Source organism: Coturnix japonica, chromosome 1 (genome assembly GCF_001577835.2).
Source record: "Coturnix japonica isolate 7356 chromosome 1, Coturnix japonica 2.1, whole genome shotgun sequence".
In the NCBI taxonomy this organism is placed as follows: Eukaryota; Metazoa; Chordata; class Aves; order Galliformes; family Phasianidae; genus Coturnix; species Coturnix japonica.
The window spans coordinates 89,159,170-89,185,053 of record NC_029516.1 but is presented as its reverse complement, the minus strand read 5'-3'; the positions used below and the strand labels follow the sequence as shown (position 1 = coordinate 89,185,053).

General features: G+C 36.0%; 1 long non-coding RNA gene across 23 annotated transcripts in view; it reads right to left on the bottom strand.

The window, feature by feature from the left end:
* Positions 1-25,884, bottom strand: part of LOC107322457 — a 396,746-nt gene that overhangs the window by 16,917 nt on the left and 353,945 nt on the right. For 20 of the 23 annotated variants that reach the window (XR_004309350.1, XR_004309367.1, XR_004309355.1 and 17 more), the window contains one exon: positions 10,428-10,577. The exons of 2 other annotated variants lie outside the window; for them this stretch is intronic. This is a non-coding gene — a long non-coding RNA (uncharacterized LOC107322457). Of the gene's footprint in view, positions 1-4,256; positions 4,331-10,427; positions 10,578-25,884 lie in introns of all 23 variants that reach the window. One more of the 23 variants, XR_004309348.1, reaches the window with a different exon arrangement.

Genomic DNA, 25,884 nt, shown 5'->3' with positions numbered 1-25,884 from the left:
CAACAACACAACAATGTGGTCAACAGTACCACATCAATGTGTGCTAAAACTCATATCTGTCCTGATTGGGCCACTAGATAAGAACATGCTCTCCTGATTTGGTGCTGATTTATCTGATCACAAGGATTAGAGATACACACAAGTGTTATTTCCAGTATATTACATTCATTTATTCAATTATTCTTTCAAAATTCATTAAAATAAATAAATAAATAAATAAATAAATAAATAAAGTAGCCTGTACTTGTGCCATTTCCATGAGTGCAACAGCTCATACTCCAAAGATTTTAGGCTCATTCAGTCTTATTTCAAACGAAGCCTTTCATACCTGCCAACAACGACTTTAAATTCTCCTAGCAACAACAAACGTTTTACTTGGTGAGTTCTGAAGCCATGTTTGCCTTTTTCTTTGCAGTTGTACTGCTAGGGTAACATGTGATCACCTCCAAGATTAATGCACACATCTTTCTATACTTCAAAATATCTTTTCAATACTTCCAGTACTCCTCCTTGACACACAGCATCCAACAGAGCTGAGAAAGCATTTTTAACACTTTAGTCCTGAAGTCCATAGCCTTCAATATTCTACTAATAAATCAACCCTTCATTTGCTCTTCCATCCTTCAGGGGATACGAGCTATTCCAATACAAAATCTATGCTCCACATCTTGCCAACACCAATGAAGTGTGCGTCACAAACAACTCTCACTAGCATGTTTCTTAATTGAAGAACATTAATAAAATATTAAGTAAAAAAAACCTCAGGAATAGAAACTTAATCCATTAACTCCTCCTTCTCCAAGACAAAAAAATAAAAAATTGCTAGTTTGTCATTGATCTGAGATTTCTGTTACTTCTTCCCATCTTTTTCATCTTGTTCAATATAGTTAGTTTTCTGTGTGGTACTATTTCAAATTAATTACAGAAGTCCACACAGACTAAAATCACATTTTTCCCTTGCCTACAAAATCAGTTATTTAAAATCTTCATTTAATGAAAATATCAGGTTATCTGACATGATCTTGCTTTAATAAACATTTGATGTGATATATCCCATTTTTTATTTGCTGCTATATTTCAGTTATTGCTTCAATATCGACTCACTGAAATGACATAAATTACTAAGGCACATTAAAAACCTGGTGGATTATCTTGGACAAATTAACTTCACATCCTTCATACTCCAAACTTACAGAGAGAATCATAATACAGTTTATTTATTTAAGAGAGATAGTAAAAGAAAATATGTAATATAATAACTATTGTCTAGTTTTTATCAGTTCTTCTTCATACTGCACACTTTTCTAACCCGAGCATTATTACTATGTGGCACAATCAAGTTGCAAAAGTTGCAAAAGTGCCATATTACCATCTGCACAGAGAAACCTAAATGCTTAAAATACTAAACATGAAACCTTGAAACTGTTGTTACGTACATGGTTTTGTTATCTAACAAACATTTCTGCAAAGCATCCTAACCTGACAGTACTCCATAATCATCACACGAGGAAAGAGAATAGGTGGATTCAAAGGAAAACAAGGAGATAACCAGTTTGAATGGAGATGACTGTAACACTTTTGTGAAGCACTCAATCAGAGGATAGTTTCTGAGAATGAATGGCACAAGGGGCATATCATATACATATTTGAGAGGGTGTTTATGTGACTGTACAAAAACACGATCACTTAGAAGAGACATCCCAGTTATTCACTGGAAAGAAAAGCTTGCAGAAGGAAGCAGAATCTGGCCCACCTCTCTGGCAGAGGATGACACTTTACAAAGGAGCCTCTCAAACTAGTTTTCTTGGGTGTCTGAGAAACAGTCATGTTTCTGAACAAGCAAAGGCACGACTTCTCACCCCATCTCCTTTTAAAAGGGAAGTTTCCTTGTCCCTAGGTCTTATAAAATACACCCTGGTTGTTGATTATAGCCAGGCTTATACAGGCTCTCAAAGCATTTTACCTTCACCATTCTTCCCAAACAGTAGCTTAGGAAAATTTGGCAGCTGATTTCTTCCAGCTCTGGTTTAAACACGCAGCACTACTCATACCCTGAGGTATTCTCCAGAGCTGCTCTGGGAATTGGCACTCAGAAATGGGCCTTTATTTAACTTTAGTGACTGCTTTTCAATAAAAGATTTATTTGTTACTACTTCAAGAATCACAGAATGGCTGAAGTTGGCAGGAACCTTTGGAGGTCATCTAGTCCAACTCCTCCTCAAGCAGAGTCACTTTGAGTAGTTTGCCCAGGCCCGTGTCCAGGCGGCTCTTGAAGCTCTCTAAGGAGGAAACTCCACAGTCTCTCTGGGCAGCCCATGCCAGTTCTTCATTTCCTGCATGCTAAGAAGTTTTTCCCGATGTTCAAATGGAATCTCCTGTATTCCAGATTGTACTCCCTGCTTCTTGACCTGGCATCAGACATCAATGAAAAGAGCCTGGCTCTATCTTCATGGTATCCTCCCTATTGGTACTGTTTTCACCATACCCTTTTCTCTCCATTGTGAGTAAGAATGAAGCCTGCTCTTCCTAAGTCAAGGCTGCGCACAGATCCCTTCCTGATCTACCCCATAGGTAACCTTCACCCCACCTTCATCAACCATAGGAAATTATCCATTTTCATAATCCATTTTCACGATCCACTAAGTACACAGGATCTGCAAACGCTGGTCTCTGTATCAACCAAAGAGGTCCCAGATGACTGGAGGCTTCCGAGTATGACTCCCATTTACAACTACCTGAAGGGAAGTTGTGGTGAGGTGGGTGCAGGCTTCTTCTCCTGTATCACTATTGATAGGACTAGAGGGAATGGCTTCAAGTTGCACCACGGGAGGTTTAGGTCAGATATTAGGAAGAATTTCTTCTCTGAAGGAGCGGTTAGGTGCTGGGACAGGCTGCATAGAGAGGTGGTGAAGTCACTGTCCATGGAGTTGTTCCAGAAACATTTAGATGTGGTACTAAGAGCCATGGTTTAGTGGGGTCATATAGGTGGTAGGTGGATGATTCGACTGCAAGACCCTAGAGGTTTTCTCCAGCCTTGGTTATTCTATGGATTCTACTACGCTGTACATCTTACAAACCCACTCAATGTCCTTTTTCATTAATAGCTTCAGATGTGAGTGACATAAAAATAAACAGCAGAATCTGAACAGGTGTTTCCCACCTCACTGTTCTGTGTGCCTTCTTCAAGCACTCGTCTGCTAGAAAATACCAGCAATGAAGACAATGCTTTGAACATTAGAGAATGAGGATTGATACCTGGATGAGCACAGAAGATGAAAGAAGCACCAACACATCATGACAGCAGAAGGAATGTGATGCAGAGACTATCAGGCCACCATGCCATGGGTGGAAGAGTTATTATTTTGAGGTGACTTTAAAAAAAAACAAAAACAAAAACAAACAAACAAACAAACAAACAAAAAACAAACAAAAAAACAACAGAACTGTTCCTAGGACAAGAAAGAATAAACAATTGCACATCCTGCTGGGACAACAATGTAAACTGTCCAGAGGAGAAAAGCACAACAGCTTGTTGAAACATGATTCAGAAAGAGAGAACATGAAAAAAAAGTGCATGACTTTTCCAGGAATGAGGAAGAGTAAGAACTACAACGCACAACAGAATGAGAGAAATAAGTATAAGAACCAACATTTGTGGACCTGCACATATAAATTTTATATATACATATACATATGTATTAGTAAGGGAAGTTTTTCACAGGGGCTACTCCAAAAGTAATTCCTCCCATTTCATTATGTTGGTGCACAACATCAGAGGTGGATGTTGGTGGTATGGCAGTAGAGGTTGAGTCTTCCCACCAGTATTATGTCATATTTTGTTGCCGTGTGACATAGCAGTAGAGGTGCAGTCTAACACAATGGCATCTGACTGGAAGTGAGTATGAAGGAAGGGTGTGTCAGTGAATTCCTCTGTGCGGAAAAATTTACTAATGTTCATCAACACTTGCTGATACTTTATGGTGCCATCTCCACTAGTGTAGATTTTTTAGAACACTACATGCAGTCTCTTGTTCATCACTGGTATGAAGACGTGTTGAAAAATAGTATTTAGTAGCTAAGAATGTGTTCTGACAAACTGTTACTGTGATCTTTTTTTCTATGGAAATTTCCACAGGAAAAAAAAAAAATAGGAGGCATTACTTTCAGAGCAACCTACATATAAGTAAAAAGAGTAAAAAAATTCCACACTGACCAAGGTATATTGGCAGTTTTGAAGTTGTGATAGCAACACTTACTTTTCCCTTGCTTTGAAAGCTGTGTGTCAGCAGCATTCTGTGCCTAATTATTCACAGCACAAAGAAGTGCGTACCTACAGAGCAACACAGTTATTGTTCTGGGAGTTTATCAGGCAAAATGCATTTCTGATTCAACAAACTCTTCTGAAAACTTACCCCATTTTCACTTATGACTATTAACTTCTAAGTCCATGAACTATAAAAGCAAACTCTAGGACAATTCACATCGTTATGAAAAGCGGAAAGAAAAATCTTGTATTATATGGAAATAATTAGCACTGCAATTTTCCTTTGCTATTACAGGAAAGCCAGCATAACTCTAGTGAACACTTCAAAGAAAGCAAAATCTCAAGGAGACTACTGCCAAAACACTGTTCAATGTCAAATTAGTTAGTGTTTGTCACATCTTCAAAGGTGTAATTAAAGACATAGCTTTTATATGGCTTAAGCCATTTAGGAATTTGGACACTGGTGAATCCATATTTTACTAAAGAGGAGCCTGCAGAAGCAAATTTCCTATTTGTTTGAACCAGACACTATATGTCAGTTTTTACTTTCTACTTTAACCAGTAAATGTCTCAGAATGAGATTAGGGTTGAGATTTTCACAGTAAGAAAATAATCATATGCAGGATTATTACCCACACTTCCCCAAATTCTCTTTTGAGAAGAGATAACAGTAAAGTTGGTTTTACACAACGGAATGAGAAATGCAAAGTTCTAGGTGAAATCCTCAGGCTCAAAAGAGAGAGAAGTAGAGGAAAAAATAGACCTATTTTTTTTAATTTTTATTTAATTTAAAGTCTTTCTTGTACATGATAATGGCAATGGTTTCTAGGATTGTTGCAATTTGGCTATATCCACAAGGTGGTGTAACTTAAAATGTAATTATTGTAATTCTTTGCCCAGAAAGAAATTTCATTAGCCTTCCGCTGTCAAAACAGTAATGGGAAGATCTGCAGCTTACATTGCTATTTGCGCTTCCAAAAACATTTAGTAAAAATATCATTGAAAGGAATCCACAGAAAGTGCAGGAATAGCTAATGGAAAATAATGTGACAGATCAACACAAAAAGAGCCCATTTATCTGCCAATATTATTGTCACAGTTACTTTTCTCTTTCAATAAATGTTAAAAAATAAAAGTAAGAAGTGCTAAACTTCATACAGAAGAGATCCTGTCCTATAAAACTAGGCCATAAACATGATTTAAAGCAGGATCACCTTACCCATTTAATATAAACATTTAAAACCATATTTTATGTTCCACATGAATTATACATCTGAAGTTCATATCATTTATAAATTATGTGGCCTTTAAGGAATCTGACAATGGACTGATCTAAGATCAAGGGAACATTCTCCAGGACGTATTTAGAAATAAACATCAATCTGACATTGTAATTTTTCAGGCATTTTGAAGTGAAGTATCAGTCAGATAATTATCTTCTGGTGGTCAGTGTATGTCAGTTTCCCACCATTTTCTATTACAGATGTATTACAGAGAAGGTATATGTGTAATGGAACAAATTTTTTTTGGCACAGTTATAGCTAAGTAGTCCTTCAAGAAGATAGCATAGGTACAACAAAGAACAAAGATGTTTAAGCTGATTTCCTGAATTCCCAAAAAAAAAAAAAAAAAAAAAAAAAACAAAAAGAAACAAAAAGAAACAACAACCCCAAAAGTAACCAAACTGAGTGTAAAGATGTCTCTCCATAAATATCAGTGTAATCAAGGTGAGAGTGCACCTCCACAATGTCAATGTCTGCTCCTTGTTGTGGGGGTAAAATATACGCACAGAAATGCTGCATTAAGTGCAATAAAGTGGAGTGTTGTCATGTAATCCTTTCTAATCCTTTCTTCTTTCTTTCTCTTTCCTTTCCTTCTTTTTTTTTTTTNTTTTTTTTTTTTTTTTTTTTTTTTTTTTTTTTTTTTTTTTTGTTTGTTTTCACTCTGTTTGCTCTGAGATTACTAAAATCAGGGTGAACTGAAAGGTGATACAAATTCAGGCCTAACAATTTTCCAAGACTGCCTAAGTACTGCCTAAGTGCTATTGGCTCTACATCTGTTAGAAAAATAAAAAAATCAAAATGTTAAGTATATCTTCTGCCCTGCAAAGCAGATCAAGAGGATGTCTCCACCTGTCACGCTTTGTTTGAATGAGACTTTGTGACTTTGGACATCCACTTCACTTCTTTGAGCACTCTTCCCTTGTCTACCCGGTTTGGACTCTTTTATGAAGATTCTGCATTTTTGGGGGGTCTTAGCACTGACGAGGTGTGAAGCACAACTATAATCCAGCTAATAGTAAATGCACTCACTCTCTCATCATGTCACATTAGAAGAACAATGCTTCAGGGGATTCAGTTGGGAATCTAGTAAGCTTCAGCAAGATTTCCCACCTGTGAACGTGCCCAGAGGGAAAATGCCCTCAGCTGTAGCCTCACAGGATTCTTACAAGATAAAAAGCTAGAATTTTCTCACAGAGACTGAAAAATATATACATTTTAGAGACTCTTCTCTGCGTTTTTCTTAGGTGATGTATTCCTGGGAAATAAAAGTTCTCAGCATATAACATCCAGATTAAAACATTGCAAGGGCAGCCTAGGGCAAAGGAAAAACATTATCTTAGAAAGAAAAACACAACCTTTCAATGATTGTTCTTTTTTAATTTTTGTTTTCACCCGAAGTAATCTTATTGACTAAAATTGTCAGATGGTAGCATTACAGTCTGTTGTCTCATATAGCAACACCAGATGGGTTTCCAAGGTTAAGACACAGGCTCCCCAGCCTTACCCACCCGTGGGCTGTCACTGCCTCCCACTGCTTAAAGGGCAGAGAATGCATGTCTCCTACAGGCCTCCCTAGCTCTGCACAGCACCATCAAGATACATTCTCTAAACTCAACTGCAGACATTATCGGGTAAGGTCCTTTTGGTCTGTGACAACTTTTAATTCTGCTGGTCATAACTGAAGGTCAGTTTAAACCCACACATTAAACTTCTTCTGCACACCAGCTTCACCGTGCCCCACACACTCTGCAAAGTACAGCCAAGACAACACAGGGAGAACCTGCCTTGGCCTTCCACAACCTTTTAACCCTCAGAGATGATAGAGACACTGTAGCAGAGAAAATGAGTGGTTTTAACTCAAAAGCACAGTACCCAGAGGGCACTTGGTGCAGCACAACCTGTATTTTATCTTGTTGGCTGTCCTGTCTTTTCCCACAGTATACTAACTATTCATCCTGTAGAGCGTGCTGGAAAAGCATTAATGAATCAGGCCTTGAGTTACAGTTATAGATGAGATGTTGCCTCCTTTTCACAGTTGGAAAAATAAGTGCACACAGAGTAAATGACTTTCCCAGTTGCAGAGCATGCATATCTGTGGCAGAGCTGGGTGGGTTTATGCATGATCCCTCTGCTTGAACAGCCGTCCTCCATCCTCTCCCTCCCCTGAACTAATTATATCCTGATGAATAGCAAAAAACAGACAGAAGTTCCTGAGAACAGACATGTCTAAAAAAGTCTTTGGCATTGCTTAAAAATGGACTCAAAGCTTTAAAAAGACAGTCTGGAGCTCTGGAGATGAGTAATGAGTTTTTAAGCTTCATTTTTAGTTTTTGTGGTTATGTAGCAAGGTTTTAAGTAGTAGACCAGCCCAGTCCATCTGGCTGTTCCTGCTGGTGATGATAGCGGTGGCCTCTGCTTATACATGCTGTGCTCATCAACAATGCACTGCAGCTGACATGCAGCATACTTGCTTTTTGTTCTGGTCGGGCTTTGATCTACAGCATTCAAAGATGAGCAGTTCCTTTCAAGGTATTTGCAAACCTTGTCAGAGTCTGATTGTAGCATGACATTGACATTAGGCGGATTATTACTTGTCTGGGGAAGCACTGTTTCCATGAACAAACTGGCTATTCTCCTGCTATCTAATGAGATGGATATTAGCACACAGTACTGTGGCAGCAGCTCCATAGCAAAGTCCCAGCAACATGGCTGAAAGGAAAAAAATAATTCAGTTTTCCTGCTGAAAAAAATTCCAACAAGATTTCAGAATAGCAGTGCAGTATATTTCAAACCCTCAAAAGAATCACCAAATGATACCTGCTCCAGCTCTGACACTATGCTTCAGTAGGTGCAGAAGGACTACCTCACCCAAATAGTGTATTTAATATAAACTATTGTTGCAGGTGGAAAGGAAACAAAGAGAATAATCTCCTTGCAAATGGCAAAACAGTAGCTTTTTTTTTTTTCCTTTTTCTTTTAATAGATGCAAACCCTTTCTCTTCCCCCTTTTGTGCTTAATAGAACCTGATCATGTAATTTCATTCTGAAATGACAAGATTAAACTATAATCTTTGTGAACAAGCATAACGTGCAAGGCATCTTTACAGAAAATCATAGCAAACTCAGAGCAAATGCCTAGTTCTACACCATTCAGCAGCTCCCTGGGAACACTGGGCAACCAAAATGAATCCTAGTGAAAACAAGAAATTCTCTGCTCCTCCCCACAAACCATGATACAATGCTGATCTCTGAAATAAACAAACACAACAACAAAGGGAAAGTCAATTTTTAATAGTAACAGTTATAAGATGAATGTATAGACTATATATGACTAAAGATCCTATTCAAGCTTCTGTTCGCTGATAGTGCCTTTAATTCACATAGGTGTTGCCCTGACTCAGACTCCTCAAGTGAAGGCCAGAGAGTGGAAGAGACCCTGGTCTCATCGGTGTCTAATAGCATTTTGGCAGTTTTGCTGATTTGCTGCCAAGTGCAGTGGAAATGTTAAAAAGTAAATGAGCCAAAGCCCTATGGGCATCTGACAAGACAGCCCCTTTTCTTCATGTACCAGAGCAGCTGAGCTAACAAAGTAAGTATTCATTTTCAGTGAAATATATTGCTACCACCCTCTGTTTATTTTAGCATTGTCATTTTTTCCAGTAAAACCTACAGGGATATGCTCTGCCATTAATGTGTGTATCTAACATGTAATTTCCATTAACTTCAATGTAAGTATGGACCAGGACAGAAGAAACAGCTCTGGAAAAACTTTGGGATCTTCCCCCATACACACAAGCATTTGTCCATGTTATCAATCCTAAAAGTTACAGGGGACTCAGAAATAAAACAAATACCCAACAGAAGAAACTAAAATGATATAAATGGGTGTCATCTCTCAGTAAAAAACTAAAAGATCTTTTTGCCTACTGCACACATTGATAATTCTACTAGTAATAAAGGAAAAAATAAAAGCAACTACAGACAAGGAAAAGTAAAAGAAAAGCTAGGAAAAAAACCAAAACCAAACAGATAAAAAAGTCAGTCTTCCCACCATGACTCAAATAATATCCTAAATGCAACACTGACTTGAGGAAAAGAAAATAAAGGTCTGAGAGTATACTCCTTGCACAATGATAAGCACAACATTGTTCTCAGAAAGCCTTCACAGACTCCAGGTACATGTCCTTCTCTGTTTCTGTAACTCTCCCCAAAACTGCGAGTGTTAAGAAGGAACCATCCTGATGATTTTTATGCATGCAAAAACTATGAACTCAATTTAACTGATGTACACAAGATATTAGAAGAGGATAGCAGTGTTACTTAGTGAAGTACTGAATTAATCCATCTAATGATGTGTTTTAATTTGTGCATCCAGATCTGAAACCAGGAGCACTGTCTCTATACCAGTTTGTTAAAAAGTATCCATCACTTCCCAAATTGCCATCACAGTTGATGCTTTAAAAGTTGCACGCTTCGATATAAGGAGCTTGTACCACTAGTCTGCAGTGCCTCAGTTCCCAGTTGTCTTATTTTTTCAAAGCAAAATAAAACTTAAAAAAGCTGATCTAGCTCATTGTAATATATTTAATTTATTCTCTCTTGCTGATTGTACTTGGGTTAAATTGTAGCTAGCTTAAAACTCACCACTGACTTATTTCAGTTTGTCTTAATGGATTTTAGAGACAAAACAAGAAGAAGCACGTGAAATGAAACATATTTAAGCCCTATGCTTTCTTTTGCTGAAGCACTCTCTCCCCACTTCTGCTCTTTCTGCACTGAAAGTGACTCACAAGAACACCCCTAAACCATCTCTTATTATTCTAATAAACATTCCTGAATTAAGAAGAACCAGATAATATTCATTCTTGAACCATGCTTACCCCACAAAGTCTGTTTCCAGGGCCAAGATAGATCTGTTCTGTATGGGGACCAAGAGCATCAGTAGAAACAAGCAGAACACTTGTTTGAAGGAACTTGCGCTGTACCACGATAAACAAAGAAATACTTGCTTTCACAAATAAAATTACTCACTGAAAAAAAGAAAAAGAAAAAAAAAAAAAAAGCAACTTGTAATGCAAATTAGGAATGAGGTACTAAATTAGATATATTTTTCGTAACTGCTTTCAGTACAAGTGTTGGCCTCGATACATTTTGCATCATAGCTACTCTTCTGGTAAGAATGCTTCATCAGAATAGTCACTGTGAACTATAATCTGACTTTGAAAATAAAAATAAAGAAAAAATAGAGCTAAGTTTTCAATATTTTCTTAGATTGCTTCAATTTCTCACTCCTTATAGCATATTAATACCCAAAAGATTTCAAGAAAAATACATGAGAAGTGTAATCATGTCAGATTATTCAAAGTTTCTACATGAGTATCACTTGAAATAATTGAAAACATTTTATACATTTTCCATTATTGACATTTACAACAAATTCCTTTATGTGAAGTTTGAATATGAAAATGATGGTTTTCATATTAGCAGAGGGAATAGAAAGAGATCAGAGTGTGCTCTAACAACCCATCTCAACTGAAAGCCTGATTCTATCTGCAGCAGTTACATGCAATTGCAGCTACAAAACTCTTCATCATTCTTCCTTTGGCCTCGTGAGTGGTATTACAATATTTTCAGCTTTAATGTCGCTGTGAATTAGCACAAGGTCTACAGCAATAGGAAAGAATTTAATAGCAACCACTGTGCAGAACATAAAACAAGGGAAAAGGAGAGGAAGAAAAAGAAACAGACCTGGCTCTGATCTCTCATCTGTACAAAGCTCCCCATAAAGTCCGCACCACTCTACAGACATATGTTTAAAATCAAAACCTTTTGGCAAGCTGATCACCTTTGATATTCTTTCATTTGGCCACTTTTGTTTTTGTACTTGGAGAGTTATAAACCCTTCCTAAGCAGTCAAGTGTCATAAGACCAATAAGAGAATGTTGTCTCTAGGACCTTGCTTGAGAGGTGCTAAGTACTTGCAGCTTCTGTACAGCTCCATTGGACCAGCAACTTGTCACATGCATATTTCTGATTATGGCTCAATGCTTTTGTGTTTTTACAGACTCAGACTGAAAAGTACAACAGCCAGTCTCCTTTTCATTCCTCTCAAATTTTCATGAACAGTTCCACTACTTGTTACTATGATCTTGTTACTTTCGTAATCCAATTCAGCAGAAAAAGAGACTTAAGAAAAAATATAAGAATTTAACATAGGAAAGTAAGATATGTTAAATTTTTCCACTGACTTCAAATCAGGCTCATAAATGTAGTATATGAGTGAGGGAATCAGCACTTAAAAGGATTTTTAACTTTTGTTTTAATCAAGCAATAAGTATCTGAAAAAGTAACACTATCACACAAAATAGAATATAATCATTCTGACAAATGCAATGAAGGACTACAAGTATTAGCAAAAGAAAGGTAAATTTAAAGATGGTTACTAATCCTGCACAACCACTGTTTTGAACTACCATTGGCTGCTGCAGTTAGCTGGAAGGACCCATGCAGATATTTATATCCTGAGATGTAAAACATGTTCCAAGTTAGCTGTCAGTTGTAAATAATAAATTTTTAAGTGGTTATTACTTGCTTCCTTAGGCACTCAAATAGTTTTTCTCAGCTGGCTTAATAAATAAATAAATAGAATAATCTAAATTCAACAACTAAAATCCCTCTGAATTCTTAAAACAACAATCATACCCATTTATATAGATGATATTTCCTTTAAAATCTCTCCTCTACAAATAGCCATGCCAAGTACCTATACCTCAAGTTCTCCGCAAAATGAACTTAAGTCTTAGAAATCTACTCAAAATCCAGATTTTTTTGCTCTGGAACTCTTAAGTAAATAAAACATGTATTTAGATATGCTGCAAGAATAAAGGAGGCAGCACCTTTTCACATACACAAATATGAGCTTCCCATCATAAAAAGTTTTCAGCCGTGGTATAGATGAGCAACAAAAAATAATGTTGTATGATTAAAAGCTGATTGGCATCTTATTCAAACATAGCATAATGGTGATGCTGCAAGAAAAGATGGTTCAGAGTTTTACATCATGTTACAAAAACTCAGGTTAGAGAGTAGCTACAGTTACACAAAGACTAGCTGAAGTCTTGTACTTTTGGCAAGTGAGCATGGAAACCAGGTAAATTAAGTAGTCAGGGATGTGCAGACAAATGAGATAGAAAGAAATAAAGGTGCTATTCTGCTGCTACTCTTTTAATTGGTGGTGAAGGTCCCATGTAAATCTTCAGAGCACAACAAACAGTGTGGTTGGCAACACTTTAGAACAGGTAGCAAATCATTATTGCTTTACTCAGCGTTATTTCTAAAACAACATATCGTACTCTTTAGGCATTCATGTGTCTGTTCTAAATACAAAATCGGTAACTTTCCTGCCTTTTAATGTTATAAAAGAGGGTAGGAAGTATAGAAAAGATGTCCCCATACGAAATCCAAGCTGTGCCTGCAGACACAACTCACAGTAATGGAACAAATATTCAGTAAGTTACAACAGTAAATTAAAGCCAGGTGAAGTTTGCAAATAATCAGGATAATTACAGCAGAATTCCTCCAAGTCCAAGACCTTGGCAGCTGCTTGCTCATGTGACACCACAGCTGCTCCAGCCCCGCAGAACAAGCAGGCTGACTGACGCTTTGTCTTTGACTTTCTATTCTTTTCTAAATCTTGTTCCCATTAAGCTGTCCTCCCCAAGCAGATTTCCCTTGCTCGTGATTAGTTTTAAGTATACCATCCAGTAACTTCACATTGGTATTAGTTGTCAACATGGTTTCAGGGTAAAACCAATTAGTACAAAAGATTCAAGCCTGTAAGTACACTTAATGAAATATAAGTTCTTGCCTGAGTAGAAAATACTCCATGAGGTGCCACCCAAAAAGACAGGTACATTTTGTTACCACTGTCACAGCAAATTATAGCTGAAACTCTTGCAAAAGATGTTGATCAAACACTTTACAAAAGCCATCCCTACGCTAACAGGGCAGAGTTATAAGCAGACACAGGGTCACAAAGAAGGGCAACAAAAGGATTGTACCCTGGTCCAAGATTTCTGCTTCCAAGACACAACAAGCATGAAAATAACCACACACCATGAATAAAAGCACCACTTTCCAGGCAAGACAGGTACAGATTTGGTTCAAGTGCACTTTCTTGTCTCTCTGTGTGGTATAGCTCTGAGAGAAGCTTGTTTAGAAAAGATTTCCATACAGCTATTAATTTTTCTTTTTTTACTCTTGCTGTCTTGTTAATCTCTTTTTCTGTAAAAGCACCTTCTACAAGCAGACTGTGCATGATTAAGAAAACAATAATACAAAAGATAAAAATATCTGTAAACACAAATTGGAAAAATCCAGCATTTCATGATAATTGTGACTACTAGAGCAAAATAATACAGCAATTTCAATACCACTTCCTTGTCTTTTCCACAGTTTTATGACAGTGAATGGGGATATTTTCTGTTTAGCCAGTAAAGAGGAATGGTGAAGTTTGGAAGCAGAATGGGTAGGATGCTGACACAGATCACACACTTCAAGTAAAGGGAAAAAATTTTGAAGTATGCAAATAAACATTTACTGCAAAGAAACAAGATGCTAACCAACCATTTTAGAAGTATCAGCCAAGCGAACAACAAAAAACAGGACATACAATGTCAGAAGATTTTAAAAATCAGTTTTCGAATGTCACTCTCATGGCACAGCCCAAAACACCAAATGATTCTGCTGAGAATCTTCAAAACTCAAAACTCAACTGAACAGAGTCTTTCTCAACCTGCTTTAGGTGACCCTGCATTGATAAGGGGATTGAACTAGACAGTCCCCAGATGTGCCTTCCTGTCCCAGCTCTTCTGTGAAGGTAAAGGAAATATGAAAGTGGGAACAGAAGCATTCCAAGACATACTATTCTAGGATAATAATAATTTCAATACAAAACTATATTGTTATCTCATAATTTCTTGTTTAGATCAAAACTTTTAACATAGTGTTTTCACAAATATGGATGTTCTTTTTTATGGATTAGTTTTTCCTTAATAAATGTTCTTAGCTGAGAATTTAATAATGATTTAAAATAAATAAACAAGCCAAAATAATATAAAGAAAAAAGCCCTATGATATTATTGATGTCCACTGACATTTCAATAGCATGAACCTGAAGCAACCAAGGTGAAGTATAATTCCACAAGTCAAAACAGCTTAAAATCCCTGTATTTTTTTTGAATGGAATGTCTTGAAGGACTTGTGGATTAGAGTAGAAGTACAGGTTTTTTACAATTAAAAACAATCTAATGCAAATGTTGTAAAACATTTCAGACAGCATGGGACTATATAGCTATTACTATATATTACTATAGATCTTTGACAGTGTGGTCGCATAAATTCTTGAGATGGCACTTGCTCTTCATTGATCTAAGGTATCACTTCAGCAATATCTTTTCTTCCTGATTTTCCTTCAGATGTTCTCATCTCAATAGCATTCTAGAAATGGACATTCAAATACATCAAAATATCACGCTAAATCTTTGCTAACTGAACTTCACTATAGATTGATAGATATAAATTAATGTGAGTGTATATGTACATGAACTTGATTCATTGCTTCTGACAAACAAGCAACATGTGAAAAGGCATTACTACTACAATGAGACAACACTGCACCACAGGAAATAAGATTATCTGCAATTAAATAATAAATTATGAAAACAAAACTCTGTTTTACTCTGAATTTATAGAAGTTATAGATTTTAAAGACATGTGGCAAATTTTTTCCTTTTCCTTTCAGTTTATATTTGCAATCACAATTTCAGAAGCTCAAGCTTAAAATTCTTTGTAGTGAACTCTTCATAGATACTACTGAAACAAAACAAGGTGGTAAGTATCAAATTTACTGTCAAAGTACTATTATGGTCGACAGTATCAGTAAAGAATGAAAAGTCAAAATTTCCTGTGTAGGATTCCTTTTACTAATGAGACAGCTCAAGCATATGAAAATAAATACTATGTAAAGAACTCTAGCATTGATTTAATTTTTATTTATAAATGCATAAAGAACAAAAGGATTTTAATCTAGTTTTGAGCAATAGGCAAGCTGATTTCGGGATCTAGCTCCCTGTAATTTGAGTTACAGTGATTAACAATGATTAGCTAACTAAACAGGAAAAACAAAACTGATTTTTCAAGTGTTTTTGAATAATGTGTCCCGACAGAAAATTTTTTCATTAAAAACAAACTAGTTTTTATATATATATATACATATTATATATATATATATATATATTTTACTCAGAAAAGAAATACCTATTATCTTTACCTTGCACCTCTTCCAAGAAACAAAACCACTGAAGAATCTTTTGCAGATCCAGTAAATAAAAACTTTAAAGTTGATGATACTGCTTACATTCATCAAATTCCAATTAAAATATATTTCTCCCTGATTCCCTGAAACTCTTAAGATCAAAAAATAAAAATAAAATAAAATAAAAATAAAAATAAATCATGTTCTCATAAGATGTCTGTTCATCTCTGCCAGCTGCTTTGAAATATCACATACATTTTTTTTTCTGTATTTTTGAAAGGCCAAGAAAATACAAAGATAAGATACACAGAAATACAAAATTATGTTAATATTTCTACCACTGAACAATTTTAGACTTATAGTAAATATAAAGATATATGATGAATACCAAATGACATATTTTTTTGTTTTCTGAGATTACCAAAACACATATATCTATTGCATTTTCCAGTGACAAGTGATGTCAGATTTACCTCTGATCTTTATGCAAAACTAAATCAACATACAAATATCATTTTGAGGAAGAATACAGCAAGATATGCTAATGATCCTGAGATGCAAAATGAGGCTCCCCCAAAATTGTGGTTTTTTAAGATCCAAGGTATGACTTAGTGCTAGTATAGGAATGAAGACAACTGACTCTGTACAACTTCTACTGCCAGGATCTTCACTATTTTCTTCAAAAGTGATATTTTCTAGAAAACTGAATTACCACAATGACATTATCCAACCTTTACACTTTATTATAACTATAAAATGTAAGAAAGTGATTCAAATTAAAATAACACAAAGGGAAAACTTAGATAAAAATAGAAGTGACGGAAAAAGAAGTTGAAATAGAGAGCTTTCATCTGCTAGATTTGCCCTGTGGAAGTGCAGACCACTTTGCAAAGAATATGACTTCATTTTGGGATTAAGGGAGAGAGTTTCTTAGAAGGCACTGAAAACCATCATGATGCAGACAGAATGAGATGGCTGATCGTGGGATTTGGGGGGCATTAACCAATATCAAAGTATCTAATCTGACCTTCAGCTCCCTTTCCCCAGTACTCAGCACACACACTGTGCCTTCTCCTAAACATTTAATTGCTTGCAACTTCCTCGTGAACCTTTTGCCACAAACTGGAAATTATCAGCATCCTTGCAATGGTTATCTTCCTGTCTCAATACGCGCCCTTTACTTCTATTTATCCTTCTGCCCAAGCTGCTCAGCCTTGTCACTGCCTGATCCTGGACTACTGCATCTCGTCATGGTACGTTGATGAACAATTAGCACCTTTAGATAAAGGTTGCCTTTACAAATGGGCAGGAAAATGCATACAGAGATATTATTCAGTACTTCCAGAGAAACTATTTCAAGTAAAAATGCATCTTTTAAACTAGAATCAGCAATACTTAAACTGTGATGTTAAGTTTTGCTACATGTCCAGATGTAAACCCAGACACCCATACTTTTCCAGTCCTGATGCTTTTATGGGTGGCCAGGTCTTTATCACTGGTGGATTCTTTCAGTGCCCAAGAAGTTTTCCTCCTCCCTGACTTGAGCTGAAGCTGCCCAGTGGCTCTCACGGAGCATCCACTCTCACCATGAATGAATGAAACAGCTACAGACCACACACTTGCACGTTTTTAATATTTTGCTGACAAATATAGGCATCTGAAAATCCCCCTCGAAATTTGTATGACAGGCAAGTCTGCCTGGTACAGCCAAGCCAAGCTCCTTTGCTTACATATATACCCAAGAAATGCTCACAGTGGCACCTCTTATTTTGGAACCCTAAATACTTTTTAATTGCTTTAAGATTTTTTTCACTTTTGTCACTGGTATAGAAACTTAAAATGCATTCTGGAGTGGGAATAACCAGGAAGTAACTACACAAGCAGTAGCACTTTGTATTTTCTAATAAGCTGTTTTTATTTCTGCCACTGAAGCTTTTCCTGCCTGCCTGCCTTCCCAGTGATGACAGTGCAGTTTCTTTGCCTTCTGGGTCTCTTTTGTCATTTAAGTTCAGAATTCAGTGGGAGATGCAGGCAACCAGGCACAATATCGATCTCTGCTAGACACCATGGTGGTGACTCAGCGTCTGCATAAAATACTGCCTTAAAAATAAGAAATTAAGCTGATTAACTACCCAAATTATTTCCAAGTTATTCTGAGCATTCCCACTAAATGCTTCATATAGTTCCCTCAATGTGAGCTGCTGCATCTCTATGCTGCATTCATATTTCTCTGTCTGGCAGGGGCTATGTTCACAGACTGTAAGATGGATATTCGTAGATAAAAGCAATGATGAACAAAACTGCTTCTCCCCCTGTTTTGGTATTCTGTGACATTCTCATCTCAGCAGACTGTGTCTGGCAGTCTCACAATGAAGCACTGCATGTGTCAGGGAGATGGATTATATCTGCAGTGTCTGAATTTCAACCCTGACTATACGAGCTCCTGCTTAACCTTACCTCAGGGATCTTGAATTTTGTGTCATTGAATTAGAACAGCAAATATACGCATTTTATGTGTACTGATTGTGCCACATGGCAAACGTTTAATACCATGAGATAAGAAAAAGAAAAAAAAAAAATATATCATTTATAAGTATTTGGGGAATAGCATATTTCCTTTATTTTGAGACATAAAGTACAAAATATTAAACAACAAAAACAAAAAACAAGAGTAAAACAAAGAGTAATATTTTCATTTTGGGGGAGATTTATGTAGATTTGAGGAATAACAAAAATAAAAAAATAAAAATCTATTACAAATTCCTTTTCAATGTCATTAGCAAATGAAACGTAAATGAGAAATAAATGGATTTATATATTCCTTTTTCCACTAGCTGAACTACAGAGACCATAATGAAAAGTGCCGCAAAAATTGCATGAAGTAAATGGATTAATCTCATCTCCTACTGGCTAATTAAAACATCAGTGCTGCAGCTCATAGCTAAGCTGAAATTTATATCTAGTGTGCATTAAAAAAAAAAAAAAAACACCAAAAAAACCAACAATGAACTAGTTGAAAAAAATTTACAGATGCTACCACAACATTGCAGACAAAGTCATGCTAACCAGAGCTGCACTTTATTTTTTTCCATGAAAGACTGCTGAACTTAGACCTTCACTTGTAAATTCAGGTCTAAACAGAAACAGAACAAGATGCTAAAAGTGCAGATGTTCATATTTTACAGTTTCTGAATTCATTCCTACATGAAAAGCATCTCTGTTCATTTGAAGTTAGTTTGGTCCTTTAGAATTTAGTTAGAAAATTTATCTTATAGGAATTTCAGTACCAATAGGTGAGACATACGGAGTAAAGAAATGACCACAGCAGAAAGGGAAACAAATAAATACGATAGCACACACCTGCAGGTGGATATCTCCTATGGTTTACACTAACAGACATTGGACTGATTTTGGAATGGAAACATCAAGGTAGAATGCTTACCGGTTGGTTTAGCACTAGTTTCTCCTTTGCAGTATCTCCTAATTAGAAAGAATTATTCAATCAACAGTTTTTTAAAATTGCATTGTGATTTCTTCCAAAAGAGAGACGTAACAGCTCACGAGGGCACTTTTCTGCGATCCAAAATCACAGAACTACAGAATTGTGGGGGCTGGAAGGGACCTCCAGAGATCATCAAGTCCAACCCCCCTGCCAAAGCAGGACCTCTACAGGTGGATCTTGAATAAGTCCAGAAAGTAGAATCCACAACCACTCTGGGCAGTCTATTCCAGTGCTCCATCACCCTCACTGTGAAAAACTTCCTTCACATACTGGTGAAGAAAGTCTAAGGTGGGTTTGGGCTTGAATCAGCATATGAAAGATTACAGCCCTTCCTGTTGTTTTTGTTTGCTTTCCCTCCCCCATCCTGTATTTTAGGTGAACACAAGATATTGAAAATGTTGAATGAGCACAATGGATTATAAAGAGTGCTTAATTCATCTTGGTATTTTCACTGAGGGCTGTTTAAAAGAAAAGTGAAAATATTTCCCTAATTCTATAACATTTTCCCCTTCCTCAGTGCTGAATCACAGCAAATAATATTGAGCATTACAACTCTCTCTACACACTCTAAATGATTCCTATAACAGAACTGATTATTAGAAAAAGAAAAGAAACCAAAGGATTTATTATAGAATATGTAGTTTGTAAAATGTTTCAATATTTTTCCTTGAGCATTGTTTGCAAAGAATTTATCCATCCTGAATCGCAACACTGAAAAATACAGAATCCAGTCAGTGCAATAAGGAGATAGTCTTAAAGATTTGCAGAAATGGCTCTACGCTGTAAATTGTATTTCCTGGCCTATCTTGACTGAAATGGAGCCCAGGAGATTTCCAATTTCTCATGCAGTTTAGAGCATACAAAAATGACACAAGATTGTCAAAACAAATTGGAAAACTTTTCCTTCAAAACATCAGAGAAGGGCAATGGTTAATGCATTTTCACTCCCTCAGTACTTAAGGCAAATGGAGAAATACCATCTAAAGTAAAAGTCCTATTCTTATCTTTAGAATTTCTGTGGAGACTCAAAGTCTCACAAAGTGTTTGTGTCAAGGAAAAGATGTTTTATTCTGGCTACTACTCACAAACATTCAGCGCACACCTATGTTGCACCAGCATGTAATATTTTGCTGGATGTAGGAATTTATTATCATATTGTACCTAGGCAAAATTTTCCGGAGTAAGGCATGTAAAACTCCATACCATGTGCACTAAATGTTTTTTGAAGTAGCACAATTCAAATGACAGCAAATGATTATATCCTAGAAAACTAAAATTACTATCCTAATAATTTGTCATAAAATATCATCATTATGCTTTCCTTCTATCAAAGGGACACTGAAAACATTTGTAGGATAATGAGCCTTAATTAATTTACCTCATGGCTTATTTTTTCCTTTATTTATTTATATCTGTAATCCGTACCACTCAACATGGAAATATGTCTTTTTCATTGAACTATTTTGCATTTCAACACCATATTTTTGTTTCCCAAACAAAACCACCTTTATTCTGTAGCTGCTTCGTTATCACTTTTCTTATTCCTTCTAGAAACCAATCTACAACTATATATTCCCTTTTCTTAAAGCAGTAATGAGGGCAACACATTTTAAAGTTTTTAAATGACCTTATTTTAGAGACAGGTTTGAGCCTAGGGACAACATGACACTTTTGAAGATCAGTGTGAGTCTCAGAATATTTTTGGCTGCCTCTGTCTGCTGAATGGTAAGAAAAGCTTCTACAGGTCATTCCAAGACTGTCTATATTGCCTTAGGTTATAGGTTTCCTCAGTGATTTATACAATTATCTCTGTTATAAAAACACTGCTGATGTTCTTTAATTTATCAAGGCAACAAAGGACCTCCGCTATCCTCAAATGCTTTTGAGTGTAACAGTATCAAGAATATCTGTCTGCTAGTAACTAACAGTAATAGCTTTTTAGAGCCACAGAAATTCTTGTGTTGGAAGGGACTCTACAGGTCACCCACTTCCAACCACCTGTCAAAGGCAGGAACAACTCCCACTTTACCAGATTGCTCAAAGCAAAGCCAGCTTGGCCTTGAAAACCTCCAGATAATGGGCATCCACAGCTTCTCTAGACAGCCTGTTTCAGTATCACCCAAAGACTGTGTATCACACTGAGCTTGGGAAATACTGCCTCTAGAAAAAGGAACGTACGGGTCTTGTTACTGTAGTGGCAGATATAGGACAAAGGCCAGTCTTTGGTAACCACTGGCTTTTCCTTAATTTCTGCTTCACAGCAGTAATAGAAGAAAGACCTTTAACTGTAGCAAAAATTCATGAGTTTGATCGGAGTGTGAAATTTTGACCAAATTAAAAATAAATGCTAACAATAATTATTGAAAAGCCATGCTCCATAAATAGAATAATCTTTAAAGTTTTAATTTGTTCAGGTCTGCAGTGGCTACTTTTCTAATCAAACTAAAACTTTTCCTGATGCAATCACACACAAAAAATTGAGTCTCTATTACATTTATTTCCACTCGTTCCCTGTAAGTACGAGTTACCTAACAAAACATCCTACTTAGATTGCATGATGACTCTTTTGAATTAATAAAAACCCAAAAACATGCAAGATCACAAAATTTGGTCTTAAAGGAAAAAAAAAATTACACTGTTACATCATCAACTTATGTGGATAAAACTTTGGGGCACCAATTCCTTATCTTTAAAGCAGCCGCTAAACAAGAGGGAAGAATTAATAAATCCTTGCATTAAGTTCATGTTCTAAATTCCCACCAAGTGCAACTCTTACAATTATTAATGAACTGTTAATAAAAATAATCACCTGTGATATTTAATAACTTTGAAGTGTATTATTCCAGTTTTTCTGAACACTAATTTATAAACTAAGTTAATATAAGACATTCTTTTTTACCCCTTACATTCAGTTTTTATTCTGGTGTTTTGTGGAACTGAACCTAGATTAATTTCAGGAGGACTCTGTGACATTCAGACAATGTACAATACAATGTCACAGTTCCTAAAAGATGCTACCAAGCTTCCTGAAAAGAAATTCAAAAGGTGCTATTGTGAGAGTTATTTATTTATTTTTATTCCACAATGCCTCTACAGCTTTTCAATTACCTCTAAAATCACATGCTCCATATCGCGTTTTCAGAAGAAAATACACACATTATATGTGAACATATTTACATCTGTCAACATACATCATAAAGTTAGAAAGACATAAATAGTTTTAGCTGCTGTAGTTCAGAAAACACTTTATGATGCTCATACTTTGTTTCTCAATATCTTTCTCTTTTCTCACAGTTCTAAGATCCTGCATGTTTTCAAACCCCTGTTAATGCAATTAATTTGTGTAAAACTGTTTAATGACAGAATACAGAGACCCAGCAAGACTCATCTTGGAGATAAGGGTGATAACAGTACAGTTATAAATTCCAACAGGGAATTCTCTAATGTATAAACCACCCTTGCAGATGATCAGTTATTGCAATAATAATGTAAGCATCATGTTATGCAAGACAGGTTAGCAGAATTTCTCAGACAAGCAAAACACCACAAATGAAAAAAGAGAACTTACTCAAATGTTGCCTATAATTTCTTCGCTAATATCTCTGTCTCTAGAGACAGATGATCTAGATATACCCAAAGGAATCCCCTACAGCCAAGTTTCAATATGCTTTTTTTTCACTAGAAGGAAAATTTCAGTAAACAACATCAAGCGGTAGTAGGCTCATAAATATCCACAGTGGAAGGACTAAGAGACACAGGAGATTGTTGCATGCGTGAAAATATCATTCCTTTCATTGATTAATGGGAACACTTTTGCTTACATGCACATAATCCACAACAACAACACACCCATGGAAAGATTAAACTACCCTAAACAGATGAAAATAGTCTAAATTAAGCATAATTCTTCATTATAACAGAATAAATAGTAAGACAATGTTGCATTCAGAATGTTAAAAGAAAGAGGTAATATTTCATCTTCAAGGCTTTATATATACTATTTTATTTTCAAACATTGGACCTAATTTTGTTCTTTTCCTTTAAACACATTGCTGACAAAGCATCTCAAGGCCTGCAAGAAAATCTTCCCACCCTCTCCACCTCCCTCATCTGGAGTTTCTTCCTAAACTTTATTACATATAGAAAGGAGAGCACATTATAAATACTGCATGCCAGATGGTCTGGGGGACCTTGCTGTAGCTTCAGTTTTTACAAAAGAACTATTTAGAATCATAGGATCATAGAATTACTCAGATTGGAAAAGGCCTCAAAGACCATTGAGTCCAACCTGAGCCTAACCATAGTACCCTAACTCTAACAACCCTCTGCTAAATCATATCTCTGAGCATCACATCCAAACAGCTCATAAACACACCCAGGGATGGTGACTCAACCACCTCCCTGGGGAGCCTATTCCAGTGTTTAACTACCCTTTCTGTAATGAAGTGTTTACTAACGTCCAGCCTAAACTTACGTTGGCACAACTTGAGGCCATTTCCCCTCGTCTTGTCACCTGTCATGAGTGACAAGAGACCTGCCCGGCTTTCACAGTAATCACTTGTAGAAGAAGTTTTAGAAGATTTTAAAAGATAAACAAAGGAAACCAGGAAGTAACCAGCCAACATGACCTATGGAAAGCAGTATCTGATCTGGTTGTAAAGACTTCAGAAGACTCCTAATGATCTTCAGAAGTAGAACAAAAAAAAAAAAAAAAAAAAAAGCAGATTTCAGTTTGAGTAAAGATATATTTATTGAAGAAGTTGTACAGACATCTTAATCTTCAAAGCCATTAAAGATCCTCACAACTTGCCAACAAGCAACTAAAGGTAGCTATAATTTGCACCTCAGTCTTTACAAAGGGAACAGTGGACAGAAGCATCTGTTGCCATCAGCCAAATGGCAGACAAAAATCAAGAAATGAAGCAGTGAAGCAAGGGCAGACATCCTTAAAAATAGTTGGTTGCATATAAGAAAGATGGCTCATTGGTCCCAGGAGGGGATCAGTATATAAAAATACATGTAAATATTGCCTCTACTTCTCACCTTCTGAGGGAAGAGCTTGTGGGATTTTATTTGATGTGATTAATAAACAGACATTATCTATTATGTTCATACGCTACGTTATCATATCTTCTTATAAGACATGATTACTACAAGGTCAATTAAGTAATGATGAAAAGACAGTTTGTTCCTTCACTCAAACAACTCAGCTCAATCACAAATATCTTAATGGTAGTTCAGCATCACAGAACTAGGGATCAAACAAATTAATGCCCTCTGGATAACAGATTAAGTTCTGTCTCTGCAGTTACCACTTCTTTTTTTATCATAATAAAAATATTTCTATGAGGACCAGCAATGTATTAAAAGGACTTTTTTCTTAAAAGATGTGAAGAATAGCAAGTTGACATTGAATTGTAAAGCTACCATGAACTTAAATAAATAAAATCCTGATATCTCCAGTTAGCTCTTCAGAAAAATTCTCAATTGTTTTAAATGAAGAAGGATTGTCTGCATAGTTCAGAAGAGTTCTACACCTGAAAAGGAATCACTTTAAACCATGAATGTGGGTACATATATGAAGATGTGAATAGAAGACAACAATAAGAATGAAGCAAAAAATTCTTAAAGAATCAGAAATTTCAGTTCTTTTAAAAACCATTATTTCACAAAGACAATAACAAAGGAAAACATTAAAAAGAGTATTGTTTGGGGTATTTTATTATTATTATTTTATGGTTTATTTTAAGCTCTTCACTTTTCTGCAGCTGGATACCTTCAATTCCTGCTCAGTCTTAGAACTGCACTTATTTCTCGCATTATTTCTTGCATACCGAGCAAGCAAGCCTCAGATTTTTTTGCCCATTATTCTTGCTTTTGCAAGGAACTGAGTGCCATTTAAGTGCAGCGGACCTGTTGAAATGCTAAATGAACATCTCACTCTGAGCCAAACTCTGTCCTTAGCAACAGTTTATAACTTCACTTTATTATTTTAATGAGTGATGGAAATAGTAGGAATGCTCAGCAGTGTTGCAATAATACAGCTACATGGCTCATTCAAATGAAATGGTGTTAGATACAAAGGATTCATTAAAATACCATTTGTGCCAGATTTACCCTTAAAAAACAAAGTAATTCAAAACTAAAGCTGAGTTTCAACACATCACTTGTGCCTGCATAGTACAGATAATATGACCTTCTACTTCAGCCCACTGAGGAACAGACAGCATATAAATTTAAAGAACTAGACTGGATTTGGTCAGTAAAGAAAAACAATTTGTTCTTCCATCGGGATCTTATTTTTTTCAGAACAAATGCTATTTTCTTAGATACTTAACTTTTGCTTATACTATATCTTGATCAAAATCTTAAGTCCAGAATTCGCCATTCTAACAGTTAGATGGGGATTTTTCCATAGCCACGCCTAAGAGAAATGCTCATTTCCATCAGAGGATTGAACATGCCTTATGAAAGATGATCATTATTTAGCTTAGTAACAAAACAAATACACAAATGAAAA